This window comes from Athene cunicularia, assembly GCF_003259725.1.
Source record: "Athene cunicularia isolate RWA chromosome 4 unlocalized genomic scaffold, athCun1 chr4_part1, whole genome shotgun sequence".
NCBI lineage: Eukaryota > Metazoa > Chordata > Aves > Strigiformes > Strigidae > Athene > Athene cunicularia.
In genome coordinates, this window is record NW_020799098.1 from 1,249,788 (window position 1) to 1,269,254 (window position 19,467).

The following is a 19,467-nucleotide window of genomic DNA, read 5'->3' on the forward strand; positions in this document are numbered from 1 at the left end:
GGCGGCCGCCGTGAGGGGAAGGTGGTGGCCGGGAGGCTGCTATGGAGCCGGGAGAGGGGGAAGAGAAGGAGGAAGAGAAGGAGGAAGAGGAGGAGGAGGAACGGGTTCCTGTGAGTACGGGGTCTGCGGAGGGGTTCGGGCAGGCGGCCTGCGGGGGCAGTGTGGCCGGGAGGGCGGTAGCAGCTCTGAGCAGCCCCCCAGCCTCTCTCCGGCCTTGGGGAGGGGGCTGTGACAGGCTGGTTGGTTTGCTCGCGTCTCTCTTTCCCTCTCCCCGGGCAGGGGGAACTGTCCCGGTCTCACTCTCTGCCCCGGAAAGGAGATATCACTGGTTGATTGCCCCCCAGAAAAAGGGGGGATGCAACTGACCTGAGACACGCCCCCCCTTCTCCTGCCCCGGAGAAAAAGGGAGCTGAGACCAGCCTGGTCCCTCTCCATCCCCTGCATTCATTACTGGGAGAAGGGTGGCTATATGGCCTGATTCCTCCTCCCCTCCTGGGAAGAGGGTGTGTGTGTAATTGTCCTCTTTCCTTTGTACCTTATTCTGCCCTGGAGAGGGGTGGGTGCAGTTGTCCCCTCCCGGGAAGCCAGAGCCAGTGGGACTGGAGCGGCCTCAGGGAGCTATTCCTGACCTAGAAGGGCTCATACATGGCTCTGTGCTATTTGCTGTGTTCGTGTCAATGCTGGGGACGAGGAGGAGGAGATCTCTGGAGATCATGGATATCCCATCATGTCCTGCCACCTCCATGTACTGGAATCAATGTTTTTTTTGAAGTTGCCTCTTGTGAGAGCATTGGGAAGCTTCCTTCCAGTGGTTGTGTGCTGTTCTGGGACTTGGTTTTAGCTGTCCTGCTGTTCTCATGGTGGTTTCCAGAAGTGTGAGGGGTTTGTAGCACCTACACAAGTTTTTACTCTTGCAAACTATTGGGAGGCATCTTTGTGCAGGGTGCTTGAACAGCTGGTGTTGGTCACTTGAGTCTGGAGATGTTTATAGATGTCACGTCCACCGTTCTGTGTTAGGAAAGGTGTAAGAACGCAACCCAAAATGAAAAGTTACAAGGTGGTGACCACTCTAGATCTTTGTTCCAGAGCTCTGAAGGAGCTTAGAGGCGTAACAGCCAAATAGCAACCAGTGGTAGATGCCATACCAATTCTCTAAACAGTCCCTGGGGAAGAACCATGGGTTGGTACAGGTTTCAGTCTTATCAGGAAAAATGATAGAAATTAAAAGAAAGAATGGAAATGACCGTGTGAATAAATACGGCATTTTAAAGACCTTAACAAACATGTGAATACGGGAACTCGGATAGTGTAATCTTATTTGATTTTCCAAAAGCCTTGTGCGGAACAACCTTTACCGTATGTTTTCAGGAGGGCTAATTTGCCACAGAAGGGACAGTTCTTGCACTACTCTGTAGTCCTGTACAGATTTAACTAAAAAGGAAACGCATTTGAATGCTGATTTACAGACAAATTTCACAGTTAACTTTATGACTCCAAACTGTATGTGATGTTACAGACCAATGAACTTACCTCCTGCTCCTTGTTTTACCTTCGCAGTGTTCATCACAGGTCAGTTTATTTTGATCCTTTCTGGGTGTCAAGTTTTGTTGTTTTATGGCAGCCATGCCTCCCTTCGCTGTGTTTGTTTTGCCTGGTGGTTTAATTGCTGCTCTGACAACCAGAGCTCAGCTCTGGGAATACCAGATGGAGCTGAGCCAAGCTTGTTGCTAGTGTACTGCTGTTCTTCTGGGTCAAGGGGGTGCAGGTGCAGATAGATAGTAGGCCAGACAGATCTTCTGTCTGTTGTAGAATGGCAGCTCTTACACCTTTAGTGTATATTTCTGTTGCGGGAGACTATTTTAGCTATAATCTCAATTGACAGAGAATAACATTGAAAACGGATGTTTGTAACTTGTAACATGCAAGACTGTAGCTTCACCAGTGCCTTAGAAACCATGAAGTCCCAGCTCACCTCTCCGAAGTGACCTGTGCTGCTGTGTCCTGGTTACTTTTTGTTGTCTCTGTGTTGTTTTGTCACTTACTCGAACAGACAGCAAACCAGTGCAGCTGGGCACTGGGCTTTTAACTGCGCTTAAAGTTGGCTTAAGAAACGTCTACTCAACTCTTACCTCAAGTTTTTGCTTACTGAAGAGAGAGTGGGACTGTATCTTCCACCAAAGTGCCAGTTTATGATCATTTAAAGGCATTATGGAACTTCTGGCATCAGACTGTTAAGAGTGGGAAGAAATTCTGTAACCAGCATAGTGATACTTTTTACTGTTTATGCTATCTCTTGTTTTATCGGTGAAAACACTTTGTCCATTTCCTCTTTCAGTTTATTTTTGAATTTGAGGATTATTTAAGCCCTGTCCTGCAAACTTTTTTGATTCTACATTTAGCTAAGTGTAGGTATTACAAATAAGATTCAGGAGGATCAAGTTTTTGTTTCTTATTTTTAAATGTTCGAATTGATGGCTGCATTCCAAAAAGCCCGTCATTAATAGAATTTCTTTCTTTCTCCTTTTTCTTTTTTAAAGCTAAGTAAAAACATCAAGCTAAGGTACCTAATGACAAGAGTACCTTTTATTTCAATGATAATTTAGTGTGGAAAAGATAAAGGAATGAGCATTTTCTTAAAACTCAAAGGACAGTATAATACAAATTACAGATCTTGTAAGTATGATCTAAACAAAAAAAAATAATCAGGGGATACTCAGTGCTTTTTCAGTGGTCCAAACTTAAGAATTTAAAGAAGTAGTTGACCTTCAGGAATGTTGTTAAATGTTCATATTGGAGTTATGAATTGGACAGCAAGCAGTTAAGGGATTTTTGCAGAGGAATGAAAATAAGCTGACATGTGTGAAACTAAATTTTTGTTTATTTACAATAAGTAGACAAAAGGTTGATGCTTGGAGGAAAGTTAATGGTTTTGATTAATAACCGTTAGGTTGCTGAAGGTGCTGTAGCAGTGTTAACCTATTAGGAATTTATTGTGTTCTTATAATTGGGAATTAGGCTCTCATCTAGGTTCCATGTCCCATGAGAGGTTGGACCAGATGATCTTTTGAGGTTCCTTCCAACTGACCTATTCTATGAAACCCAAAATGATTAGTTCTGAATCAATAAGAAGAGGAATCCAGCTTCAGTTGCAAAGAAATGGGATAAACCCATAGTTTCATTTAGACTTTCTTTACTCCGTGTGCCCAGTAGAGCTTGTGGGTGAGAGGTAGTGCCTGGGGTGGTGGAGGCTTAGGTAAACTGGACATATGCAAGTCCAGAGGGCTGGACAGGGTGGATCTGAGGGGGGTAGTGGAGCTGACTGATGTCATGAAAGACCCCTCTCTATTGTCTTTGAAAGGTTGTGATGACTGGGAGATATCTGTAGTAACTGCCAAAAGGTTGGTTATGCTCTTTTTCAAGAAGGGCAGGGAAGAGGCCCTGAAGAACTACAACACAGTTAGCCTAGTCATCTGTTCAAAATTGAACTGGTGGTATTCCTCCAGGGTCAATCCTTGGGCTAACGCTGCATTATGTGATCACTGGTGACCCAGGGGATGGGGTGAATGCGCTCGCATCGAGTTTGCGGATGACAGCAAGTTGGAGGGAGTGGATGATACGCTGGAGGACAGGGCTGCCATTCAGAGGCACCTTGGCCAGCTGGATTAATGGCCCAAGAGGAATCTCATAAACTTTAGCTATGAAAAATGTAGAGTCTTGCTCACTGAGGAATAAAATCCCTGTACATCAGTACTGACTGGTGGTCCTTCAGAGAAGAACCTGAGGACCTGGTGGGTGGCAAATTGAATGTGAGCTGACAGCTTGCCCTTTGCAGCCATGAAGGCCTGTCATGCATTGGGCTGCGTTAATAAGAGCAGAAGGGACAGCTGGAGGGAACTGAATGAACTGAATATTCCATCTTCCTGGCCACAGCCGGATCCTGTCTCCTGTTCTGTCAGCAAAGTGGCCCGAGGCTGGTGGAGGCCACCAAGACACTCAGGGGGCTGGAGCACACAGTGGATGAAGAGAAGCTGTGGGGCCTGGGTTGGTTTGGCCCAGGGAGAAGGAAGAGGCAGCTGAAGGTGGTTTGGCCCAGGGAGGAGGAGGAGGCAGCTGTAGGTGGTTTGGCCCAGGGAGGAGGAGGAGGAGGAGGCTGAAGATGAGGATCTGTGGTGGCACTTCCCTGCCAGAAGGAGGGTTTATAGAAGGCAGAGGAAGACTCTTCTTGGAGGTGCACAGTGCCAGGCCAAACAGCAGCGATGTGTTACAGGAAGGAGGAACCTGAGCAGGAGAGGAGGAAGCCAGTTCTTTGGGAGGAGGGTGGTGAAGTGGTGGACCAGGGCCCTGCAGAGGTGGTAGAGCTGCCATCCGTGGGAAGAGTCACAGGTTGAGAGGATGAACCTGATCTAGCCTTGAAGTTATCCCTGCGCTGAGCAGGAGGTTGGTCTAGGTGACCTCAGGAGGTGCCTTCCAGCCTCTGTTACACTGTGATTACACGGGTAAAACTTCTGCTCCAGGCATTAATGTGTATTACAGTAATCGGCTTTCAGGTTGCCTTACACTGCCCACGGCTGAGGCGTGACTGAACAGAGTGCTGTCAGCCTTGGAAGCTTTACCTTCCTAGGAAACTGAGCAAAAAATAGGCTGACTTGGTGCAGGTAGCAATGATTAATTTTCCACTCATTATTTAGGACCTTCCATAAAGCTACTGATGTTATAAACTTGACAGTGGAAACTACTGTTTTTGAGAGAATCAAAACGATGCGCTGACAATCTTTGCAATGTCAGTGTATGTTGTGTAAATGCACGTTACCTTCCTGGAACCCTTTCAGCACATCCCCCTGTGTCGTGAATCTTCTCTTGTTGCATTTGAGCTCTGCTGTGCTGGTTCTAATCTCTCATGGCCATTCGAAAGCCCAATGTTTGTCACACAAAAGTAATAAAATAGTTCAGAATTTACGCAGCGCCTGGTGTATGGGTTGGTGGTGCCTTTGTGCCAGGAGTGGTGTGGGTCTGGAAAGTACTGCTAGCACACCAGTCCTTACTGGAAAAACAAGTCATAGCTTAAATAATTTGTGTTTCTCATACCTGACAGCACCAAGTCCTTGTTACATTCTTCTGAATAATATTTTTGATATCCATATTATTTACTGGTACATTCACAGATGATCTTCCAGTGCTGAATTATTTGCAGATAATGAGAATTTTGTTATTAATTTCAGTAGCTGGACCTAAATGCTAAAAATTTTCATGTGATTTGTGGTACTGGGCTTCTGGCCAAAAAAAAAAAAATAAAAAATCTCTGATGTCAAAAACTTACTCTGCATTTGAATGAGACTTCTTTTTTTTTTTTTTTTGTCTTCTGACACACACAGTAGGGTTGACACGGACTAGAAAGCCACAATAAATTAAATTGTTGGTTTATTGGGAAATGCAATCACATTTATGTAGCGTTAAGGGAATTCTGAGTTTGCGTGTAGCCTCTGATGGGTTTTTGCACTACAGTTGCTTTGCCCCATTCATTACAAGCTGATAATTGTGCCATGAAATGAGCAGGCAGGTGTAAGACAGTGTGACCTACATCCTTAGTGTTCTGGCAAAATCGTTTATTCAATTTGCAGGGGCACAGTGGTCAATTCCGTGTTTTAACAGGTAAATATGGGCCTGTTTCTCCCTGTTCCTTTGTTCCTTCCCGCACAGCTGGGGAGGACCTTGCCCTGCAGCAGCGGGTTGCTGACTCCAAGTGGCATGAGGCTTGCACTGCACATCAGGTGATGGGAGCTGCTCACACCTTGGCTTGCTTCAGACAGTCAGATTCATACTTGTCTGAAATATGCTGATTTAATTATTCATTAATTGTGGTTTTGATATTGTATGTGTGTTTATCCGCTAGGAGTAGGCGATAAAAGCACAGAAATGCAAGAATTTCGAACGAACTATTTGAAACCACTCGAAATAAATTAAGACAATACCCAGTGTGACTGTTAAGGACTATAGATTTCAAACCTGTTTAATTATTATCTCTGAGAGGGTAAGTGATGTAGTAGCCGAAGGGGTGGTGGAGTGGGATTGTATCGTGACCTCTGAAGAGTTTTTGATCTTGGGACAAACCAAGAAAATATTCAGCAAGTTTGGAAGGCATTTCAGGTACAGTTTTTGATGTGTTTTCCTGGCTTGTTCCTGTTTTTTCATTGATAAATCTCATAATTAGTAGACGGTGAGACCCAGAAAATAAGTAGATAAGACTGGACTGGGGAAAGTGATAAATGCTCTGGAAAATGATACTGGAATCGGGAATGCTCTTTACAGAATGGGGAAAAATAAGCCCTGAAATTAGCAAGATGGAATCCATCAAAGGCAAGTTCTGGGTGGGATCTGCCTCTAGCACACTGACGTCCTCATCACCTTAATTTGGTGTAAATGCTTGCAGATGCTGGAAGAATTGGTCCTCAACTCCACTGTCTGTTTTTGCAGAGCTGATGATTTTGCAGCTGCCTGTTCAGCTGGATAAGGAAACTGAAACACTGATTTAGATTGAATTAACCAGGCCAGGTACCTCTGATTTTTTAGGAGGGAGAAATGAGATGAAATGAAGGGTTTGGAATAAATTACAGTCTATTTCTGATGTTTTGAGGAGATCGGATTGTTAGAATTACACATATAGGGAGCTCTCTTTCCTGTATCTCTCTAGATCTTTGTTGTGCTGTCTTCTATTGTATGATATTTTTACTGGGATATTTTTTGTATTTTGTGGGTCAGAATAAAGTAAGGACATCTACGCCTGGATATTCAAACTTCCAGTAGTCCAAAACTGAGAAATGTTCCTATTTCATTATGAAATGCAGCATCAGTTAAGAATGCCAACAGGAGCTGCTGTTCCTACCATTTAAATTAATGGCGCTGTGTTGTGTGGAGGTGGTTGTAGTTGTTCAGCTTTATTTTTGTCTTTTCCTCTCATTATGTATTTAGCAGCAAAAGCTAACTTTTGATGTATTGGATTTCAGGAAGAAAAACCTTGTTAAATTCTCTTCATTTGAGTTTAATTATATGGAAGCCCTCAGAGATGATTATACTAATTTAGTAAATCCTAACTTATTTCTTGCTTGCAACTGCTTTGTTATGTACCCTGTACCCTGGTACACACAGTGCTAATACGTGCCAGATTTCTTCCATTGTGCTATTTTTTTTTTTTTAATATTGCTCTTTGGTATGAGGATTAAAAATGAAATAATGAGGTAGAACGTGCTGTTGCCCATTTGCTTCCTTCCAGCTGCTAACCCATGAGATCCTAGTGACTTGGCTGTCTTTGAAAAGGAGAGATTTATTTCCTTGATGGTGTTTTGTGAATGCCGTGTCAGGTTTCTTTAAAGAGCGATGCTAAATGCATCGCGCAGCCTTATGTATGCAAGCACGAGCAGCTACAGCTGGTGAGTGTGGGGGCCTTAAGCCTTGCCTTTGAGCTGGGGCATTTGTTATGTGAAAACACAAATCCAGCTTGGGTGCTAGCAGGAGAATCCTACTGGTGTGGGAAGTATTTGACTGCAGGGAGTGATCATCTTTCCTTAAGGTCTTCCTATTACTTAAGCATCTCAAGTTTTTAGTTGGCTTTGCTTTAGAGCATAACATTTGGATATATGCAGTCGTAGATATAGGCAGTTGTATAAAACTTGGCATTTTTTTCTTTTCTTTGAAGGAAATTTTGAAAGAGCAAACTCCAAAGAAGTCTTAGGTTTTTCTGGGAAGATCTTCTGAAATGTATTGGTTTAACAGAATTTGAGAGAAACAGAGACATGGTTCTTGTGATGCTGAGCGAGAGATGAATGATTTAATTAGCGGGATTGGAATGGGTAACTGCATTGGGTTTGCTGAGTGTTTGCTGGGTGGGCTGCTCTGAAGCTGAGGTGGTAGGATTGCTTCTGGATTTGTAGAGCTTTTGGCTTATTCTGAGCGTCTGGTTTTTCAGGATAGTTGCCTTCCTGGGAGAATCAGTCATTGATGGCAAAGTTTTCTTTCACATGAGATCTGTTGGGTTGAACGCTGCTGGTGTTTTGTGAGGAGCATGATTCACTAATTATAAGTATGTTCCTTTCTCGGGGCTCCTGCTTCATCTCCCACCCCTCGATTCCAATCCTCTTCCCCTCCCACCCCACAGTAGCATTGCAGACAGATCAGAAGTTTATGGGTATTTTGATAAGAAACACTGTCAGACAGCGAACTAGAAATCGGAACTGGTCAACCTGGATGGAGTTGGGAGACTAACAATGAGTGTTTCTTGCTTTTCTGTCATATTTTTTTCTGCTTGCTTAAGTATGTTTCTTGTTTAGATCAGGGAGGTGTGCGCTGCAAAGTCGTTTGAATTATGTTTTAACAGGAATCGACTCCAAATATCTTTTCTGTACAGTTCTGCCACTTTCTTCTACAGTCTGCCAGTGTGCAGACCACGTTTCCTGGTCGTGATGCTATAGCATCACTGTGACAATGACAGCAGCTACTTACATGAAATACTAAAATAGGTAAAGGCTATCACATTATCTAATTGTCATACAAGTATTTATTTCATATCTTATTTCACGTTCTCATTCATGCTTTAATCTCCCTGGTTTATGATGCTGTAGGTGTTCTTTTTGATTTTTCTCTCATAACCTTCAGGCAAAGACAGATAAAATTTTAGAGCGTCAAATAAGAGATGTGCATTGTGGTCAGATCAGACTACTTGGGGAATCGGCTCTGCCGCTGATTTGCCATATTGTTGTACACTAAGTTCTCTGTGCCTAGTAAAAGGAGGATAAATATTTATCATGCACATTCTAAAGCAGTGCTGTGAATCAGTGTTTATGAAAAAAAAAAAGGCGCTATGTAAGTACTCTTAGCAATAGTAATACTACTTTGATTCCTTCCTGCTCTTCTGGGTGACTGAGTATTTGAGCCTTTGGTAGCTCTGGATATAATTATACTCTGAATCTTCTAGAATACTGCTATTTGTAGTAATCGCATCATAACTCATTAGCATTTCTTCACCAATTTCTTCTTGAGAAATCTGCATATGATATGTCTTTGGCTCTGTTTTCCCAAAATAAGACTGGTCGAACCTATTCCAAATTCTAATGCAAAATGAATGGGTTTTGAAAACTGTAAGTGCTAAGGGAGCATTTGGGAGGATGAAGTACTTCTGGGAAAGAAATTTTTCACAAAGTAAAAACTCAGTGGTACTTTATCCCTCTGTACTCTCATTTTACCCCCATTTGCCTAAGACTTGTTCAAGGTAAATTCTCTCTCCAAGGAAGTTTCTTGCTGACTTCAGGTTTTTTTTTTTTTTTTTTCCCAATTCTATAATAAAATATATTGGTAAAAGATTAAGATTATGAAGCTAAAGGTAGAAGAAACCTGTTCAGATTATGTTCCTCAAGTTATTTTTCTCGCAGTGTTGTGACAAAGAATATGTCACTTCAGGTGCATTGAACCTCTACAGGAAAAGGCTGAAATTCAAAGTTTGTCTGTAAGGTTTAATGAAACTATTATCTTGGTGATATTTTGTTTAGGTTGCCAGTCAACTTTTTTTTTTTTTCCTGAAAGCAAGTTAATCAGTAGGCTTTGGGAACTGAAGAGTTGTCTTCATGTGAAGTGGTTCCTCTGGCATGCTGGTGGGTAGTGAGGGAAGTCTGTGATGCAGGTTGCTGCGGCGTAGAAAAAGGATGATAGTTTAAGTGGCTGACAGGTACACGAGTAATGAAACGATTTTGAGAGGAATTGCTCACCATAGGCTAAAGAAGGTCATTTTAAAGGGGAGAACAGAGAATGACACGTGCAGTTTGGTTGTTTAGTCTTTTGTTCATTGTGTGCATCTTGAATGCTGTCATTACTCATCCCTTCTGATATCGTCTAGAACACCCACTTAATTAGCTGTGCGCAGCCCATCTAAATAAAACCAGTACCTTTTTTTTTTTTTTTTTTGGAATTAGTTTTCTAGTCACACTATAGATCCCTTACCTAACGCTATTAATTTCCAGTACCTAACACTATTAATTTCCAGTTAGATTAATAAAATTGCCCTTTTCTGAAGATGCAGATTGTACAACCAAATTTTCAATAATAGGCCTTAATTAAATTACCAAATAGCTACTGGAACGCTTTGCCTTCAGAGTTATTGTCACATACACTTCAGTGCTGCTTCTTTTGATGACTTGATTAGTATGAACAATAGGAACTAGGGGAATGCAATAGGGGTTGAATATATGCATACAGGCTACAGTTATTTAGTCCCGATACAAAGCCCAAACAAACCTGTTTTGTGCAGGGAATTAATTTGGAAGATTAGTTTCTGCCTGGCTGAATCCTAGTTTCATAGGTGTGATTTACACATGATCAGTAATAAACATCTTCCTTTCGAGTGCTGTAGCTTTTTTAAACTTGGACAAAAATATTCTTGTCATGCCAAGTAATTTACTTGGCAGTACTGACCTGTATAGAAAGCTACGTCATGTTTTTATTTCAGTGATGCTCTTTTGTGGAAGGATTTAAGACGGCATATGGTACCAAAATTCTGGAAATTGTTGTCCTTCCAAAAGCTAAAATTTGTGAGATTACTATGTAGGGTTGAGGTTTTTGTAACTGTGCCTGAAAAACACAGAGGTGTTGCCCCAGTGGTGTTCTTTAGTTTGTAACTGAACATTTGAGCAAGTGGCTTATTTTAAAGGAAAAACTGTGCGTTTAAGGGGTAAAAGGACAAATCTTGAATTGGAACCCCATCTTGCAAGTGAAGAGGGCTGCAATTTCCAGGCTGAGTTTAAGGGTTACCTGTTGTTCACGGGCAGAATTTGGGCTTTGCCAGTGGGTCTTGGCAGTCTCCTGACTTAATGCTCTTTAAAGGCAGGAGAAGTTCAGCTTCTCTTTAGCTCTGCATGTTCTCAGGCTTAGCAAGGCTGAAAATAAGCTCTTCACTGGATGCTTGGATGCCTGGTAGTTGGGAATTAGAGGGAAGACCCAAACTCTCTCTCCGTAGGTGACAACCCAGCCACTGTGGTGGTGCCTCCTCAACACGTGAGTCAGAATTCAAGGGGTTTTCCTCAGCTTATCTCTGAAATTTGTAAATTCACTGTCTCCGTGGTATAATTAATGGCTTCTTAGGAACATAAGAGATGGATAAAGATTCATTTGTGATGGCTGTAATTTATATTTTTGTAGATGGATTGAAGATGTTATGTTTTGTAGAAATCGCATTCAACTGAGGTGCCATAAGAATGAACTCACCTTTCTAAAGTTCCAATATGGACTAGCAGTCTTGCAGTAAATTAAAAAAAAAACCCACCAAGCTTTTATTCACATCTTTCCAGCTTTTTAGGGCATAAAAAGAATGAAACAGAATTCACGTGTCAACTTAGCTAATGTAATAGGTGATATTCACATTTAAAAAAACCAATCTCAAATGTGGAATTTTGCATGTTTCTTTTACATAGAAACAGGTCTGTGTTCTGGACTTTTCTCTAAGTTTGTGTTTTTTTTTTTAAGAATGTAATTAATGTCGTCATGAAATTCATGGCTTGAGGTGTTTTTTTTTTTTATGATAAAGGTTGCAAATGGTATGCTCAGTCCATCAAAGTAGATCTGTGCTACTGAATGGAAGTTTCCAAATGAATGTTAGACTAATTTATCAGAAAATCTATTTATAAAAAAAAGGTAGTTGTCCCTGGAGGGCTTCATCACTGAAGGCACGGATCCAACACTATTACAGTTATTCATGTAGAAGACAAGCTTCTGGGAAATAATTTTTTTTTTTTCTCACTTGACCCTCTCATTTTCTCAGGCTGGAACCTTTTACTCCTGCCCTTCACACGTTGCTTGCCCATGTGATGGGCTGTTGTATTTCTCATGGCAGGCAGATACAGAATTCACAGTACAGGAGGAGGTGGCAGGGAGCTTCCCCCTGCCCCTGCTTTGATCACATACCCCCACTTGCTGCCATGGCCACTGAAAAATATACCTCCAAGGCTAGCCTGGCTTTTTAAAATATTATTATTAGTGTGTTAAATTGGAACTAGAGTTGACATGAGGAAGAGGATGAGGGCATAGAGGAGTATTAAAGAGATGGGGGAACTACAAGCCTGTCTTCTGGCTAAGGCTTCATGTTAAATTGCTGCATTAATAATATTACCTGATATTCTCCAGTGCTAGTCTCTAGTTTTGGTGTTTGTTTGTTTTTTTTTTTAACTACTTTCCTGGAACACTTTTGTTTGGGCTGTACCTTGGTGTTCCAGAAATGCCTGTTTTCACAATTATATACCATTATGTTTGAACCTGGCTGCCTATCTTGTCTGGGGAAAGCTGTTAGAGTCTCTGTGACCTCAGGCATGGGATATTATAGAACAGAAATTTCATTCTGACTTCAGACCAGCTTCCTCTGTTACCTCGTGGGGAAAAAAAATGTTACAGCTGCTTTTCTAGGCAGAAGTCCAATTTAACTTCAAGTCATGCCCTCGAAGTATGTCAGGTATTGCTAAATTATAATATAGAAATCAACCTAGACTTGCTTTGTTACATACATCAGATGGATTTTGAAATTTAGTTTATAACATTGATTTAAAAAAACCCCAACCTTCTTCTTTTAGTAAAATAATAAATACAAAAAAAAAATTACTGTTAAAAAATCCAGCAAACACTGTTAGTAAACCCGATGCCTGACTTTGATCAAGGTGATGAGGCTTTTCGGTATTTTGTGATTTACTAGGTGCTGCACGTACATGGGTTGGAAATGAGAAATAAATTTCTGGCCCTCAGAAATGATTGGCTAATGTGCAGAAAATCACGCTTACTGTTTTTGGGGATCTAAAGTGACAAAAACCCTACTTCTTTTAGTTAAGTTTGGGTCGCTGAATGGAATTTAGGTCACTGCCTAAAATACATTGAGGTAGATGCCCAACTTTCGGCATTGGGGATGGCTGGAGTATTTTATATATTTCAGTGTCTGTTACTTATATACACACACACGTTGACCTATTGAGACGTTATTTTTTTTTAAAACACATATTGTTTCTTTTAGCCTATTGCAACAACTCCACCACGTCATGGCTGGAAGGAGGACTCCTTAAGCCACAGCAGCAGTGAAACGCAGGCGTCGGTGACCAGTGGGATCTCCCTAGGAGAAGCAATACGTCAGAAAACTGCTATTAACTGGGTATTTCTACCGTGCTTTGTTTTGCTTGAGGTTGAAGGTTAATTATGTGATTGCAAATAATATGAAGTGCTTTATCTGTATAATTTAGACCTCCACCATCCTTGCCCTGTAAAGGTGTGTGTTTCTCGATCCTTGAACTGCAGAAAAAAAAATAGGACTGCTGTGAAGGCTGACAAGTCATCTAGTCTAGTCTTGATCCAAGTGCTACAAAGCTTTTTGACATTTATCATTCAAAACTGAATCCCCAGTAGTTCAGCGGTTTTGTTTATTTGTTTATTTTTCACTGCCTTTCTGTTTTGTCCTTACAAACCTACTATATTTTCCACTGTAATGTTTTCTTCTTTGCAACAGTATCTCTGATCTGCATTCACTTTCTAATTTGCTACAATCCTGGTCCTGCTACTGCCTCTTAGATTGTCAGATCTGTCTGCCTCTGAAACTGTCAGATCTGTCTACCTCAAAATAGCCAATTTACATGTTAGCACAGAGCCGTGCTTCGGTTCACGTGAAATCTGACTACTTTTAGACCTCGGTTTTAATGACGTGTTCCATATGTGATTAAGGCAAACTGTACTGACATCATGGTACAGTCACAGTAGTTCTAGCTGATGGATATGCTGCTAAATGTTTACTCTGAGAATTGCATAAGATCACAGGTGTTTTGAAAAAGACGGAGTTGATAAAAAAATTTCATTTCCAAACGATTATAAGAATATTGTGCAAAAATGATAGTCCATACAGCAAAATTCAGATGTGAAAAATAGCTTTTAATACCTTAGTAATATTTCAAAATCTAGAAGAGCTTGCAGCATTAAGTAGGGTTAGTACTGTACTTCTGCCAGTTCACCGGGAGGCTTTCTTGCTTATATTAACGTAAATGTAATTATAGGTTATATATGCTGCTGATAATAGTTTGCCATATAAATGATTGATATTCTTAATTCTCTGCACTGAAGACTGGTCTGTGCCTTTTCCATAATTAAAATTTATCTGTTTAATTACTCCCCCAGTAATCCCAATGCAAATTCTTTAATGAATTATGTGAACTAAAGATGCTTCTTTTCATTTGAACATGATCTGAAAGTCTTTTTCTTAAAATATACCAAAGAGTTGGCTAAGATTCTCAGGCATTATCTCTGTGAACTCAGAATTTATGTAACTAGAAACTTTCTTTAAAGGCAAGTCAGAAAATGTTCTGCTTGTTGCTCCGCAGTTGTACAGTGCAAACCATCTTTACTATGCAGTGTCAGGAACTGGGTTGGCCCAGCATCCTACTAAAGCATTTGTCCTTAACCAGATTTTTCTTTCTAAGTGACAAATTTCATTCTGTTTAGAAAAAGTCTTCTGGGGTGGATATCTCCAGGATTTGGAGAAGGAGCTCAGTTTTAGTCAAGTGGTGGAAGGCTGGTGATCAGATAGTGAGCGGTGACAACTTGGGCAGTAGTGAGAACTGATTTGTGGACTTCAGCAGTTCACAGAGCATTGTAATTCATCTCCATTAAAAACTGAGTATTTGTATAGGATATACAATTTAGAAGGAATGATTCCATTGTTTCACAACTTAGTCCTTATTTCCTTTGTAAACATGGCTTATAAAACTTTCTTGATGCTTGAGCACTTTTTCTTTTTTTTTTTTTTCCCTCCTTGCCTATTAGGGAATTGACTCATGGTATCAACTTCCACCAGAAGTGGATGCCAGCCATTTAACTGCTGCCTCAGAGACCAAGCTTGGCCTGACTTGTGACAGAAATGACCTGACGGAGTTCCCTACGCTGGAGGAAGGAGTGTTGCCTTCAGCAGAAGCATCTAGAAGGCAGTCTCCTGGAAACAGAGCACATAGCTTACTGCTGAGTATGTTCAAAACTGCCTTTTGTTTAACTGCTAAACAATTAGGATTTTGCTTTTCTGTTAAAATCAATCCCTAACCTGGATTTGACTTCTTTCAGTGAGAACTGGTGTCTACAAAATACGTTCTGTGTCCTTTCTTTGCAAAGCCCATCTTCAAAATGAGATAGAGGGCTTCTGTACCTTCCCTGGATCTTTTAGCAGGGGAACCAGTTACCTTGTTTTCCTTCAGAATTAATAGTAAATAGGGCGCTCTCTAGGTGAGGTGATAGTTCTCTGTGTCATTAAAGTCTGTATTAATTTCATAGTCAAAAATATTTTTTAAATTTCAAAATACTAGATATAATAGTAAAGTAGATAGTTGCACTGATAACTTTAAAAACGATTTGATAAGAGTGTGTGCATGCCTGCACCCCTTTTCTCACGTATTCAAACTACTGCGTACTGCTTCTGTGTTTCACTGCTTCTTATAGGATCTCTTTATAGACAAAGTAATCTTCAAATACAGTTTTCAAGGTATTCAAGGTATTGAATGCTTTTTTCAAGATATTGAAAAAGAGGTTTTTCAATAGCCCTTTACAAAGGTATCTTATAAGTGTTAGTGCTCTTTAATCAGTATATGTATTCCTTTTCAGATAAGAGGAACAACTGAGAAATAATAGCTAGAATTACTGTACTACTGCAAGATTCAACCCAAACTATCCAGATAAAGGGAATTACTTATGTAGGAAGTTAGCGTAACAAAGGCTACATGAAAGGGGAAGGTGGTGATTATTTACAAAATGTCTAAGTTGATGTTTACCTGCTTTGACTGTTGCACTCACAAGCACCAGCTCTTTTTCTGTGGGTTTGGTTTTTTTTGTTTGTTTGTCAGAGCACAGGACCTTCTGCCGATGAGTTCTCTGTTCTGGTGCTCTAACACAAGTTTATACACACATTTTTACTTCGCTCACATCAATATTAATATCTCTGTTACACGTCCTTAAATTTTTCTCTGGGCTTGGACAATACCTGTATTGACATGTACCACATCAATATGGGTATTGATCGTCTGGGCCTCAGGATGTTTTTTCAATTGCTGTGCTATCTGCAGTGGTGTTAATCATAGAGCTAAGATGTGAAGGCCCGTGTGTGGTCTATTACAGATTTTATCATTGGCAGTGCAATTTGAAATGCAAAAAAACCCCAACCTGTGAGGTGTTAAAAACCTAATTGTAATACAGCTGTGAGCATCCTTTAAGAATAATACACCAATGGTGAATAGTTAGGGTTTCTGCATCACTTAAGTGTCATAGTGGTTGGTTTTCTAACATAATACAGAGTTTTCTGACTTGGTGTTTCCTTGTACTTCTTGTTCTATTTATTGTGATTCACCAGTAAGTTTGTTCCAGCCTTACCAGTCCCAGTGTAGCATTCTTCCACGTTATATAATTCTGATGTATAATATCAGAATATATAATTTGATAGAATACTTGCTGAATGACATGGGTGGACACCGTATATATTTCAGCCTGGATATATACAGAAAGGATGTTACTGTTTTTTCCACGTGAGGTTCAGCGTTCTGATGTGATTCCTAGCAGGCTGAGTACAGGGAAAGAACGTGCATGCAGCCATTTCCAGTCTCAAAGGTGAGAGAAACATTAACTGCTAATTGCAGGGAGTGGTTGCTGCATTCAAGTTCAGCATTCTTCAGGCTGTATTCATGTAGGACAGATGAATTTGTTCTAACTCCATTTTTCATAACATGTTTTTAGCTCTATTAATACACCATTAGTGATGCATCAAGCTCTCACTTTAGGTATCCAAAGCGACTGATGGATTATTTTTGGTAATGCTAGTGGGGATTGTGCATCTATTATTTGGCAGTCATCTTTATTTTTGACACAAAATATGCTGTTTTTTATTTCTCCTAATGACATGGTTGTATTCTGTTTCGTGCCTGGAATTTACACCAATCTAGGCACCTGGTTTTTGGTTTTCCTTCTCCTCTCCCCCCCATGACTGTTCAGTTGATTTATATTTTTGTGAAAATAAATCACTACTTATAGTGTTTAATATTCTATCAGTAGTCCTTATTTCTACCACTTTCATTTCGGTGCAATTTATATTACTCCCAGTAATACTTTCCAGTTCTAACACCTCTACTTTAGAAAAACTGAGCATTTCTATTGCTTCTTTTCACATCTAATCATCACAGCTTAGCTAAAGATTGCTTTGAGAAGTTTCAAGATTTAATATTTTACCTGTTCACCTTGAGTGAACAGCTCATTTCTTTCTTCACCTCATTCTTTTTCATCTGTGTGGACTCAGTGTGTTCTGGTCAATTCTGGTGGTATCATTTTTAGTCCATTGACAGTAGTATATCTTTGAAAAAGAAAACTTCTCTTTATAACCCAGCAGCATTCTCTGCATTTTAAGACACAAATCGTATTACTGATTCTTTGTAATAATTTCAAATAATCCTCAAAAATGGTGGAAATGGAGATGCCCACTTTCGTCACTCATTGCTGTTAATCATAGGAAACGCATCTGTCCCCAACAAGATAAATCTCTTTCTCTTGGAAATAAAGCTAACTTTTATCAGATCCATTTTTCTTTATTACCTTTATTTGCTTGTATTTTCCTCTTGCTTTTTAACTTCAAGCTTCAGCTGTGGCAGTTAATCTCTAAAGAATTCTTTCTCTTTTTGTCCATGCACATTTAACAACACCAAAATCAGCAAAATCAGAACTAAGCAATGCATAGTTATCCATGCTCATGGCTGAAGCGATTTCCTTTCTCTTCTGTGCTATCTGTGGAAGAGAAAACTAGCCAAAATGTTATCAATAACTGTTTCAGTTACACAGGCTAGAACACTCCCCTTGCTTGCCTTCCTGCAGTTGAGTTATTTCCATTTATTGCGTTTCTGCTTCCTTACACATCCAAGCTACTGTGCTAAACAACTGTTCACCAGACCCCCAGACGTGACTGTTATTCACTGATTCCACTCTTAAATTAGCAGTTGTTGCATTTAGGAACAGATTTCTTTTTTTTTAACTCTTAAAAGCTAGTTCTGACATCAGATTCAGTCATGCACTGTATGTTAACTTTGGCTTTCAAAGTTACCTCTGTCCATTCCAATTGAATTATGAACTTTTCCTGCCCAAACCTTTGTGTATGTGTACTGTAACTCACTGTTATGTCATCTGTTAACTTCTTACCTGCTGATAACACTTATTTTTCTTTATTCTTTACTTTTATCACATGGCACCTAGACTCCTTTTATGTATATACTTAGATACTTCCTTGGAAACACGTAACTACACAATGCTGTTACTAAGCCCAAAGTGTTTCTTTTTGTATTGATATCCCTTAGAGGATCACTTTGCAAAATCAACTGTTACCCCACACATTAGGTTATTTTAGTTGTGACTCACTTTTCCAGGACATAACTGAAATTGCTGAATAAAGATGCTTCAGAAGCTGTTTTCACTGCACCGTTAAGCTAGATTATTTCACAAACAAACAAAGCTATTGCAGGCAAATAACATGATTGCTTGTGATACTTTAAAATAAACCTGTGTTGCTTCCAGTTCAACTTGCAGTTTGTCATTCCTGTACCTGCTTGTGTAATCTTACTTATCTTACTTGTATGTAGGTTGCTTTTTTTTTTTTTTTTTTTTTTTTTTCTTTTTTTCCTGAAGCTAAGCAACTGCTTAAGAGGATGGAGTTGAAATTGCCTTGGGAATAACCTGGGAGACATTCATGGCAACTCCTCGGGGTTTTATGACTTTGGCTGTTACTACGACGTGCAGATCTTACGCCTTTTCATCAGTTTTTGTGGTTATTTTTCATAATCCTTTGATCCATCCTCTGTGAAAGAGCCTGTAAGGGGAGAGGGAACATTTCTGGTGGATCTGGATCCAGAGGTTCTGGTTCATATGGAACCCCTCTGAGGCCCAAGGCTCAGTCCCTTCCATTGTAGGTCTTGCACTGATGGCTACAACTGTCCCTCGTGTCTCCTGTTAGGCTTTCTTCAAAGATTGAATTTGGGGTTGGTAACTTGGATTATCTGGTTCAAAAAGTTGCCATTTCTTTGCTTGAACCTCATGTTTTACTCATTCAGGGTTTCTCTTGTATATGGTGGTGAATATACATGGATTTCTGTGAAGGAAAACAAGACAGGAGATGACTTCTATCTGTAAAGGCAGAATCTGGGATGAGATTAGCTTTGGTAGAGGTAACACTTCTGCTGACAAAACTTTAAAAATCCTGTGGGTGATACAGAAGCATTAAAGGAAAGAGCAGCACTTTTTCTGGTTTCTTAGAAACTTTGGATAATGTACTGGAAATCCCATACATTTTCCAGTACAGACTTAATAGGCTGCTTTGAGTCTACACTGGACACTAAGCCCAGTCCCTTGCTGCCTTAAGAATTTTTAAAAATTTTATTTATTTCCATTTTTTTTTTCTTT

At 40.2% G+C, this 19,467-nt stretch overlaps 1 protein-coding gene across 1 annotated transcript in view; it reads left to right on the forward strand.

Annotated features, from left to right (window-relative positions):
- Window positions 1-62: 62 nt before the first annotated feature.
- Window positions 63-19,467, forward strand: part of ALMS1 (ALMS1, centrosome and basal body associated protein) — a 72,767-nt gene continuing 53,362 nt past the window's right edge. The window contains exons 1-3 of the mRNA XM_026847042.1: window positions 63-110; window positions 13,031-13,165; window positions 14,821-15,016. The gene's annotated coding sequence lies outside the window, so the exon portion shown is untranslated. The remainder of the gene's footprint in view (window positions 111-13,030; window positions 13,166-14,820; window positions 15,017-19,467) is intronic.